At 27.3% G+C, this 11,138-nt stretch overlaps 1 pseudogene; it reads right to left on the bottom strand.

Moving 5' to 3' along the window:
- Window positions 1–265: 265 nt before the first annotated feature.
- LOC112474769 lies at window positions 266–384 on the bottom strand (annotated as a pseudogene).
- Window positions 385–11,138: the final 10,754 nt, after the last annotated feature.

The following is an 11,138-nucleotide window of genomic DNA, read 5'->3' as shown; positions in this document are numbered from 1 at the left end:
ACAGAGATAATGTTTCTATTCTGTATATCACATCCTCATGACTATTTTGTAACTATCAATTTGTACTTCTTAATCCTGTCAGATTTTTCACCTAGCCCCCAACCCCCTTCCCATCTGGCAACCATCCGTTTGTTCTTTGTATCTATGAGTTTGTTTCCATTTTGTTAGTTAGTTAGTTTGTTTATTTATTTTTTTAGGCGAAGCAACCCTTGGTTGACTTCATAGATTGCAAGGACCTTGTCAGCTTATAATCCCTTATTTTTTATGCCTACAGCACCTGGTCTTCCTAGGTGGTCTCCCATCCAAGTACTAACCAGGCCTGACTCTGCTTAACTTCCAAGATCAGACGGGATTGGGCTTGTTTAGGGTGACATGGCCATAGCCTATGAGTCCTTAACACTGATGAATGAAAAGTATAATTTCTCTTCATAAATCATGTATATATTTTCCTACGCAAAAATATTTTTATAATACCACCTATTAACATTTCTTTGAGCCTCATTCCACCTGAGAATGTAATCTATTTTGAAATGAAAATAATGTGGGCTTTGTATATTAACCTTGGAACATTTTAATATATAACACACTGAAGAATATCCATTACTGCATAAATAATATTCTTTTAATTTTAAATTAACCAGAATTTTTATTACATTTCTGAGAAACCCCAGCGCTTTCTTCACAATTATTATTAAAGAATAATTCAAATAGGACATATACATTTTAGACTATATTATTTTTTCTCAGTGTTTTTGGGAGGTTTGTGAACAGAACCTGCTGAATACAATTATGTTAGCAATTTGTTTTGTTTTTCAGGTATGTTTTTATTTTTCCACTTTTTCAAATAAAAGTATCCATGTCTATTGTCTTACAAACAGCAGGTAAAAAAGCTGCCATACAGAATGTTACCAATAAACTTTATATTTGTTCAGGTTTTAGAATTGTCCTTGCCAAAAAATGTCACTTAAGACAAGGGCAAATGTGAAGGCTGAATGTATATAAAATTGATAGTAATTATGGTAATTACAAATTCAGTTAACTTTATCTAAATTCTTTTTATAGTGTACTCTTTAAGCAAAAACAAGGGGAAAAAAATGGACTTCTGATGTATTAAGTTCTCACAGTCTCCTTATCAACAAATACCAACAGATATTTAGTCTTCTCTTACATAGGTTGATTGGGACTGTGTCTACTTTTAGTTAATAGCCATAAAAATGTGCCTATTTTGGACTCTCTTTAGAATATGGAAGGAGTTATTGTGGTAATTATTAATTATTTCCCTCAGCTTAGCAATGAAACAGGAAAAGTTTCATTCAACATATGACCACAGTAGAATTATAGTTACCAAAATACAAATAAACTATTATACAGTCTTGGTGTGCAGGCCATTCTATACCAAACTCAAAAGGCAGAACACAAAAGGGAAAAATCCATTTAATAAATTACATTTAAAAAATTTATATGGCAAGAAATTAAATTTTCAAAAATAAAAGAGAAAGGAGAAGACATATAAAATACCGAGCTAAGGTTTGGTTAAGAATTTGTATGTGTTTGTCAAAACTCAGAATGTAAACTCAGATTTACACGTGTAATTGTATGTAAATTTTGCATCAGAAAATAATCAATTTGAACTTTAGTTAATGAAATTAATAATAAAGTTTGTATTTAAAGAAAAGTGTGCTGATCTCTGCAATGTATTTTAAATTGTATCCCAAATTAAATTGGATTAACATGTAGATAGGGTGAAGATTATATAGATTAATTTGTTCTATACCACGTTTAGAAAAATATTAATGGTAGAATCTAGGTAGCAGATCAATACCATTCACTGTAAAAGAACTTTAATTTTGCAACATTTGAAATTTTCATAGTAAAATGTGGAAAAAATTATAAATAATGATCTCTAATAAATATTATAATGCAATTGATTCCTGATATAAAAATCAGTAAAAGCTACCAATAAGAAATTTAAAAGTAAACACATAAAAATGTAAAACTTCATTATTAATTAGAATAATGCAAATTTTTAAATGTGATGTTAATTTACTCTGTTATTCTGGTAAGAAAAACAAATTATAATATCCAGTGTTTGCAAAAGTGGGAGTGGTGAGAATTATATGTAATGTCAGTGTATATGTAAATTGATACAATCTTTTAGAAATGCTTCCTTTTTATGTGTGTCCAATAAATTTAATAACATTATCTTTGATTTGCCAATTCAAATTTTAGAAATAAACCTTAAAACAATTGGACACAAAGATATGCATCCATGCATTTATAATTATCAAACTGAAAGTATTAATCTTAAATATTCAGCAAAAACTATTTGATTAAATAAATTTGGTACATAAATAAAATTTAAGTTTATAATCCTATTAAAAGTCTTGATTTATATTCATTGACATAAAAATATGCACATTTATTTTTGAGTGAAAACAATTAAGAAAATTTGTGTAAATATATACACAAAGAAATGTTTAAAAATTTAGAATAAATGTGGAATGCTGTAGGATTGGCAATGTTTACTCTTTATTTTTAACACTTCAGTATTCTAAAAATAAAAATAAACAATATTATAGGTCAAAAACTGAGGAAATGTTTGACCTCAAATACGATAAATAATATTTTTAATATATATTGAGTTCTAAGAATTCACGATGAAAACTACTAACATTAATTAACTTTAAATATGTCTTTCATGTGCTTAGAATCTGAATTCAAAAACATTTTTGAAAAGGTTTTTGAACAGCTCTATAAGTACATTAATTTTATATAGTCTCAAGTATGAAAATGATCATAGTGAAGTAAAATTTATTGATTTATATTTATATTATTATGTATTCTAAGGTATACTGGAAATTGTTTAAACTGTTCTAATTACCTAAAGGAAATGTACCAGTTTATATGAATAGACTACCATCTCCTCAAAGTGAAATTCTGAGATGACTTTGTCATCGTATTGTGAAAGAGATAATAAATAGTGTTTATATGATATCATCATCTATTAGTTTGAAGAAGAAACTAAATTTCTTTTTAATGCTGCGCTATTCTGCAGCAATTAGATCAATTTTGGACAGTGGGCAGTAGAATTAAATATGATTCACATTCAGGATGGTGTACCACTCAAAATATGGAATAATAAATTTCTCCAATTAACATCCTCTTAGCCATACAACTTCTAAACAATTTAATACATTTAAAGTTTCTTTGAGTGAATAGCATTTTAAAATATTGCCCACAATTTTAACCTGCTCAAGAAGACTATCCTATATTTAAACATTAAGTTAAAACAATATTAAAGATAAAAATCTAACACAGAAATACATACATAAAATAGACAAATTTATCTGCTTACAGTTTTCTAATGTCTGACTTGAATCGAGAGCCCCTATTTTTTTTTAGCAAATTTGAATCTATCAATTTTATATGATTAAAGAAATGATAGCAGGCTATAATGTTAAAGTAGATTTAACAGAAGTTTACAAAACTCTAAGAAAGGGAGTGAAGTACAAGAGAGTCAGTTATGATTGAATGAAAAAAATGATATCAACAAATGCAATTATTTTAGATTTTCATTATGTAGTACACTATAAATTAATTCCTTATGGAACTTTTGAAGTTAATGTTTTGAGGAAATTTTAAATTCTCAGCCTCTTGAAATTTGATTAATTTCAAATTTGATTAATTAATGAAAGCTGTTCAGACGTGCCTCTAGAATCGTATGAGATTTCACCCTGTATCAGATTTTTAGTTCTTCATTAAAACTGATAATCTTTGCACAAAATTATCAAAGCAAAACAATTGCTTTACATTCTTTTCCTTTTCTGTTCATTTCTTAAAAAACTGTCAAAGTTGACAGAAATCATAGTAATTTTTTTCTAAACTTATTCTTTCTCAACTTTTTTACCCTTTGTACTCTTGACAACTCTTGTGCAAATTTCACTGTAACAGATACAAATACAACTAAGGCTCCTACTAGAATTTTTCTCTTTTCCCTATTTATTTTTGTCTATTTTTTAAAACAGTGATTTCTACAATAGAATCATCCCATGATATTATTTATTCCTTCTCATTGCCTGCTGAAAATTAAGGAATTTAATATTTTAAGAAGTCTATAAATGAATCAAAACTTTTTATTCATTTTGAGATGATTCATTTGAGATGAATCAAAACTCATCTCAGATTTATTTTATTTTATTATGCCCTAAATTATACAATATTTTCTGGAATAATCTATTTGAATATGACAGAGCAAAATATATCCTTTAAATGTTTACATTCTCAGGTAAAGAATAGACATGAAAATTAATGATATTTTCAAGTACACAGCTACTTTACACAGACTTTTTAGCTCATGGACTTTATATGCACAAAAATAAATGCCACATTTACAATTCAAATGGAAAATGTAGTTGTTGGAAAATTATTTTTTATCTTATAGATCAATCTCTCAAAGAGAGTATACATGGAAAAGCAAACTAACTTTCCTGGAAATGAACAAAAGCAACAAATGAAAACCATTGTAAAACTATACTTTCATATTCATATTTTATGTCCTATATTTACTTTCCTAAAAAATAAGAAGATTCTTAAAAATTCTTGCTTTTGTGGGGAAAATGTGTTCTGTTACACTTAGGATAGTGGATATATCCAAGATAACTTAAAAATCTAATATGAATATTTTAAAAACTATATAAAATTTAATTTTAAAACATATGAATCTTTTAAATAGAGAATAATCCCCTCATTCTTCTTAATGTCCTAGTAGAGTTTCCCTTTTTCAGGTGAAAAAAATGTAATTCCAATTTTATATCATTCTAACAGGAGGTTCTCATTTAGTATAATATCATTTCGTTTATACTGAATATCACCTTTCATTTCATCTCTTCCATTATCTCACACACTTGGAAAGGTTTGAATTGCCATCTGGCAGAGTGTTATCATATTTTAAGTTCACTCTTTATCAGCTATCTAACAAGGCAATTCAAGTTTATATTTCTTTGCAGTCAAAACAGTCGTGTGTCAAAATCTACTTTAAAAAATCTGTTTCTCTGAAGATATTCTAACTACATCTCACTTCTCTGAATCAAATGCATAATCTAAATATGTTTAATGTTCATAAATAAGTTATATAAAATTAAATTGTTATGCCAGTAAAAATATGTGCTTCGTATCATGTATATAAATTTATCATTTTTAATGCATTGCATTTCAAATTTTGAGATATAATTTCACAGTTATACACAAAAAAATAGGTTCTTCTTTTCAAAATATGAAAATGTTAGTACTTCTTAACCCTTTTACATTTTATTAAATATATATTCACCACAAAATTAGCAATAATGTTAATTTCTATAATTGGCTTTTACAAATTTCAAAATACTATCATTAACATTACCCCAGCAAATTCTTACGACAATTCTCCAATGTAAATTCTGTTACAATTATATTACATTTCTCCCGAAATATTAATAAATGTTTGATGGTAGGGATATAGATAAAGATAGTGATTTTAAAACACATACTTTATGTTTTAAAAAGAATGGAGTTCAAAGAATAAAATTTTTAAGTTGAAAATTAGTATATTGGATTTCTAAAGATAGACATTTTCAGAAAAATATTGTCTAGGCTTTGAAAAATAGCACAAGCTTGATACAAGTTGGGTAGCTATTTTGTTGTGTTGTATTAAGAAGGAAGAATTGAAATACAATAAAGGTTATTTTGAAAGGTAGAGGAGGAAGCAAATGCAATGTAAGGGTCTAAAATGCAGTAATGAGATGTACCAAAGGTGTCTGCTACATCTTCCTCATTATTTAGATTTATTTTGTCTTATAGTTGTCCCACAGTAATCTATACAGAACTCTACTTTCTAGAGATCATAAAATTATACAGCCATAAATTTAAGCTTTCAAAAATTTTAAACTCTGTTTTGTATAACAATAACATGCTGCCTTTCCCTGCCTCATTCATCTTATGAATAGCATTATTCTAATGGTTTGAATTCAGTACATTTTATATGGGCCATGAATAAATAGATAAATAATCTCATATAAAATTGATACTAATGTCATTTCTAACTAAACTAAAATTCAGTTCTTAATATCAAGCTTTTTAAATTAATTTCAGATTTATTTACGAAGTGTCTACTCTGTGCAAGAGACTGCAAAACTCCAAGGTTCCACATGGCTTAAACAGGCAACGTTCCAATTTCCTAAAACCTCAGAGTCTAAAAACCCATTCTCTATACATCAGAATTGGTCTACTCAGATTTCAAAATGACTTAATTTTTCCAAACCCATGGATGCACAGGGATTATTTACTGTCATTAGTACTGATCCCCAACATATAGATATAAACTTTGTCCAATCACTTAGATTCATTTTCGTGTTTATATTTTCCTACTATAATAATTTATAATGTTCCCAGAGCTATAAATCCCAGACTTTCTACTTTCTCTTCCAAGAGGTCCATTTTCCATTGTAAATTTTCTAACCTATGTACTCTTAAATGTAGGAGAGCACTGTATATGTAAAAGAAATACTTCCATTAGCACTTTCTATATCTCCTCTCTTTCTGACGATATCTAAAAATCTAACTGTATTTTATTTAAAACTTCCATAATATTTTGTTTTATAAAGGGATTAATTTTCAAAAAAATATTATAATGGTTGCAATATTCAGCTTCCTTATAATTAAAGTCAATTCTAATCCTGCTATTTACTCACAAGCATATTAATTACTTTTTAAAATATCATGCTTATAAAAAAGTAAAATATATCTCTGTGTAATTTACTCTTTTTCCTAGCAAAAAACTCATTAGCAGTCATAGGACTCAATAATGTTAATATTCCCAAGATGAATGATACAAAAGATTCATTATCTTTAAGTCACTCTGGAATCATCGAACTGAATCATTTTATATCATTATAATTATCTTTCAAGCAATGTACTCATATAAATTTAACTAAATGCTTAAGTGGCCTATTGATCCAAAGGGCACTGCTAGTTTCTTGTATAATAATTTAATATATTAATGCCCCCCAAATAATGCATACTTTTTATTGCAAAGTTTTCTCTGTTCTTGTTTGAATCAAATGGTTGTCTAATTCTAATAAAAATAATTAGAATTTTGGGAAAATAATGCTTCTTTTCTTCATAGCTAGTCTTTCTTTATATATCTCTTTCACTTACTATGATTAAGAACTTAGAGGATTCCATCTACATAAGTCTATTTATTGTATAACTGCAATTTAATAATTTAAGCAGAATACTTCCAACCAACTTTGGTGAAGCTCTTCCTAATATAAAATATAAAATGGATTATTTGAAAAAGCATGTGGTTTCTCCAAATTAGCTGCACACAGAATTTATCAATAGAGCTTTAAAAAATATTAATGTGTTAACCTCAAACCCAATAATTCCAATTTGCTTAGAGCATTGCCTACTCATCAGGATAATGAAAAATTTTAAAGTGGTTCTAATGAGCAGCCAAGGACAAGTGGTAGATACAGCTCAGGAGGTATAAGAAGGGAAATCTAAACAAATGAAAACAAGAAAGTCCCTTTAAACTTGTCACATTTACATTATTTTATTTTAGTGATGCAGAAAACCTTACAATCATATAAGAACCACCTGAGAAAGGCCCCAACAAAGCTTATTATCTTGGTAACTTCACTAATAAGCTCAAAGAGAAACACTCATGATACTATGAAATATACTGAATTATCCAGCTGTATCATTTCAATATTAAAAACAGCTAACAGGATGGCAAAATAATTGAATATAACTATACCTGGATTGGCATGCTTTTTTGGATTTTGCTTAAACCATGTATACATGTATGTATATTCCATGTGTATATGTGTATATATGTTTCATATATATGAGTTAAATATGATTATATATTATGTGATTATATGTCAAATACAATCTTAGATCACTACTATTTTAACCAAAAGATTGTCTAGAGCTCATAAAATATGATGAATTGAACTTCTTTGATACTGATTCAAATTGTTGTATGATCCATCTAGCTGATTACTACTCAAAAAAAAATACTGAATTTATTATGCATTGATTAAATTGATCCTTTCAAGTTATAATTTCAATTTTATTTTAATAACTGCAGAATAAAAATATCTCACATATATGAATCTATGACCCCCTGAAAATAGCAGCATAATTTAAATAATTAAAGGAGTGAATTAACTAAAGAACAATTATACACTCCACAATATAAAATGTTAATATTATTTAATTAAAATGAATTGTGAATGATGTTATTACATAATCTTTATAATATTAATCATGAAGTTTCCTTTTCATCTATATTATATAAGGTAATTAATCTTTAGTCTGGTGTGTTATTTACTAGAACTTAAAAATGCAAATTATCTCATATAAATTAAAATTGTTTATGTTTGTTTACTAGGGAAAAAACTTGTTCATTGTATTTCCTTTATTAAAAAATTATTTTCTTTATTCATTTAACATTTTCTTGTGAGAAGAAAATTGTATCAACTTTTACCAAAAACACCAGAGCTCTTTAGATGAGGATTCTTCTTTAGTTTTACAGTGTGATAGGATCAATATGTAAAGAAAATAACAATCTTAAAACTTGAAGTTATTTATTTCTAAATATACCCAAAGTCCCCTTAAATGAAGTATATATAGAGGCACTTCACTTTAAGAACAGATTCAGCTCTGTGTATTTTAAGTCCTTAGCCATTTACTTCTCTCTCATCACTTTCATGTTCGTACCTTTATTATTAATAAATAGTACATATGAAATAATATTATTTAAGGGTTTGTGAGGAATAAATATAATAAATAGCAGTGTCTGGCGTATAGGAAACATTCAGATACTAGTATGTTTGTTGAATGAGCTAATTTCATTATTGAATATGGTAATGACTTATCCATGGGTGAACCTAATCAAATCCTCTTCATGAATATTCTTCAAACAATCTGGTCAGTAGTTGTTCCTCATCGGATTATAAATATAAGAAAAGGAGAAGATGTCTGTGATGTTGAAAATTGCATATGAAGCAATATTTTAAGCATGGTAGGCTTGTGTAAGATTTTTTTTAAATTGGAAAATGAGAAAAATTAAACCTTCAAATGAATGATCTGATTGCTACTCAAACTGAATTTTTTTAATTTGTTCAAAGGTAAATAGGTTTACAAGATTTAGGGAACTGAAATATACTGAATAAAACTTGTTTTGGCTATAAGCCATATGTACAACAAAATACAAGAACCCTGGAAATTCTGTTTCTTAACAGTTCCTATTTTAATTTTTAGAGATGAAGACAAAGTGATTGAAAAAAGCACTACCTCAGCCTTCCATAACATAAAATGTATTTTTACTTTTATTTGATTTCCTACTTTTATATCTAAAATTGATCTAAATGTTAAATACACATATATTTAACATTTTTGGTTCAAGTAGATTATGGTTATTAAGCAAAACTATTCCTTTAGACTGAAATAAAAAAGCCTGAATTTCTGAAATCGGCATGAACTTTTCTGACTTAGAAAACTAAAAAATAACGATTTAGTCATTAAAGTTAATTTGGTGTCCATGATTAATAAAAAATTCAATCATTACCAAAGTGCCAGCACTGCAGGATATACACTGAAACATGTTTTTAAAATTTACTTGTCTCACTTTCCATTGTCTTTAGGTTTATCTCACAAAGATTATCTACACTTTTCACCATGATCTAAAATTCTACCTAAATGTGCATTATGAATTGTTTTTGGAAATATGAACCTAAAAACATATGATGAAATGCTGAATAATTAATAACATAAAAATTATTCTAGCTATATCTTACTTCATCAAAATATACAGAACTATTTAAAAATTTCAGTCTAATTAATGAATCTTACTACCTGGCTTTAAAATCTCCATTGACTTAATTGATGTATAATTTGTGAAAATGACAATATCTAAAAGTATTTCTAAAAAGATTGCCACATGGCAAAACTATTACTATGAAATGATCCAGAATAACTTTTACTATCATATAGGAGTTGGTTGAAATCCAATGACTGTCAGGAGTCATAAGAAGCTACAATAAACCATGTTTCCCATAGGTAATCATTGTCTCAGTATAAAAGTACATTTACTGTAAAGTTTATAAAAATATACAGAATGTGTTTAAAATTGATCTAAAGAGATTTCTGATACATGGCAAGAAAAATATTTATATAATTAGATAGAGTGTATCAATTATAGAAAATAAATGACAGTATTTGGTTTTGATTTGTCACTAATTCTTAAATCCTCTAGTGACAAAATTGTTAATGAAATACTTGTCATCATACACTATGTCAGACTTTTAAACACAACTCATAAGTATTCAAGTATTCTTTAGTAATCTTTAAAGATTATCCAGAAAGATTTTATACAAATTGCATAATCATGTACACACTCACACACGTCCTTGAGAGAGAGAAGGCTTAGACATATTATTTATCATTGTTCATTATTTATTCAAGGCCACTAGATAGCTCTGCACTGAGCAGAATTATAAACAAAACTCTTAGACTATATCAAAGGTAAAATTCAATCATCTTATTAGGTATTTCAAAATCTGAAAAGTATTGCTAATAACTAGATTGCAAATAGTTCATTTATTGAATTCAACAAGTTATTGTAAAATAAGTGTTAGAAAATACTCTCGTTTTAATTTTATCTCTACATTATTGATCAATACCTTGCTTGAGACAAAGTCTAAGTTACTTTCTATTTTTCATCTCTTGAACAAGACTAACAAGTAGTGGATGTAAATAAATATTGGCCAATTTAAATAAATATACTTAATAAGGAAAATAATTTATTCCAGCTTTAATATTCAAATCTGAGCTTATGGAAAATATCTAGAGAATATATAGTCTCAATACATATATTCTGCATGTAAATACAAAGTTTGCTCTGCCATATTACTGTCTTTTGGATAATAATAATTTTAAAAATTATTTTAAATTATATTTTTTGTAGATCAGATATATTTATTCAACTTTTTAAATCTAATTTTCCCTTAGGACATCTCTACAAATACTTCTCTGATATAGTTAGACAAAAATGTCCCACAGTAGCATGAACAGAAAATAATTTCACATAAATTTCT

This window comes from Pteropus alecto, unplaced genomic scaffold, assembly GCF_000325575.1.
Source record: "Pteropus alecto unplaced genomic scaffold, ASM32557v1 scaffold7, whole genome shotgun sequence".
NCBI lineage: Eukaryota > Metazoa > Chordata > Mammalia > Chiroptera > Pteropodidae > Pteropus > Pteropus alecto.
This window is presented reverse-complemented; position numbering and strand designations above follow the sequence as displayed.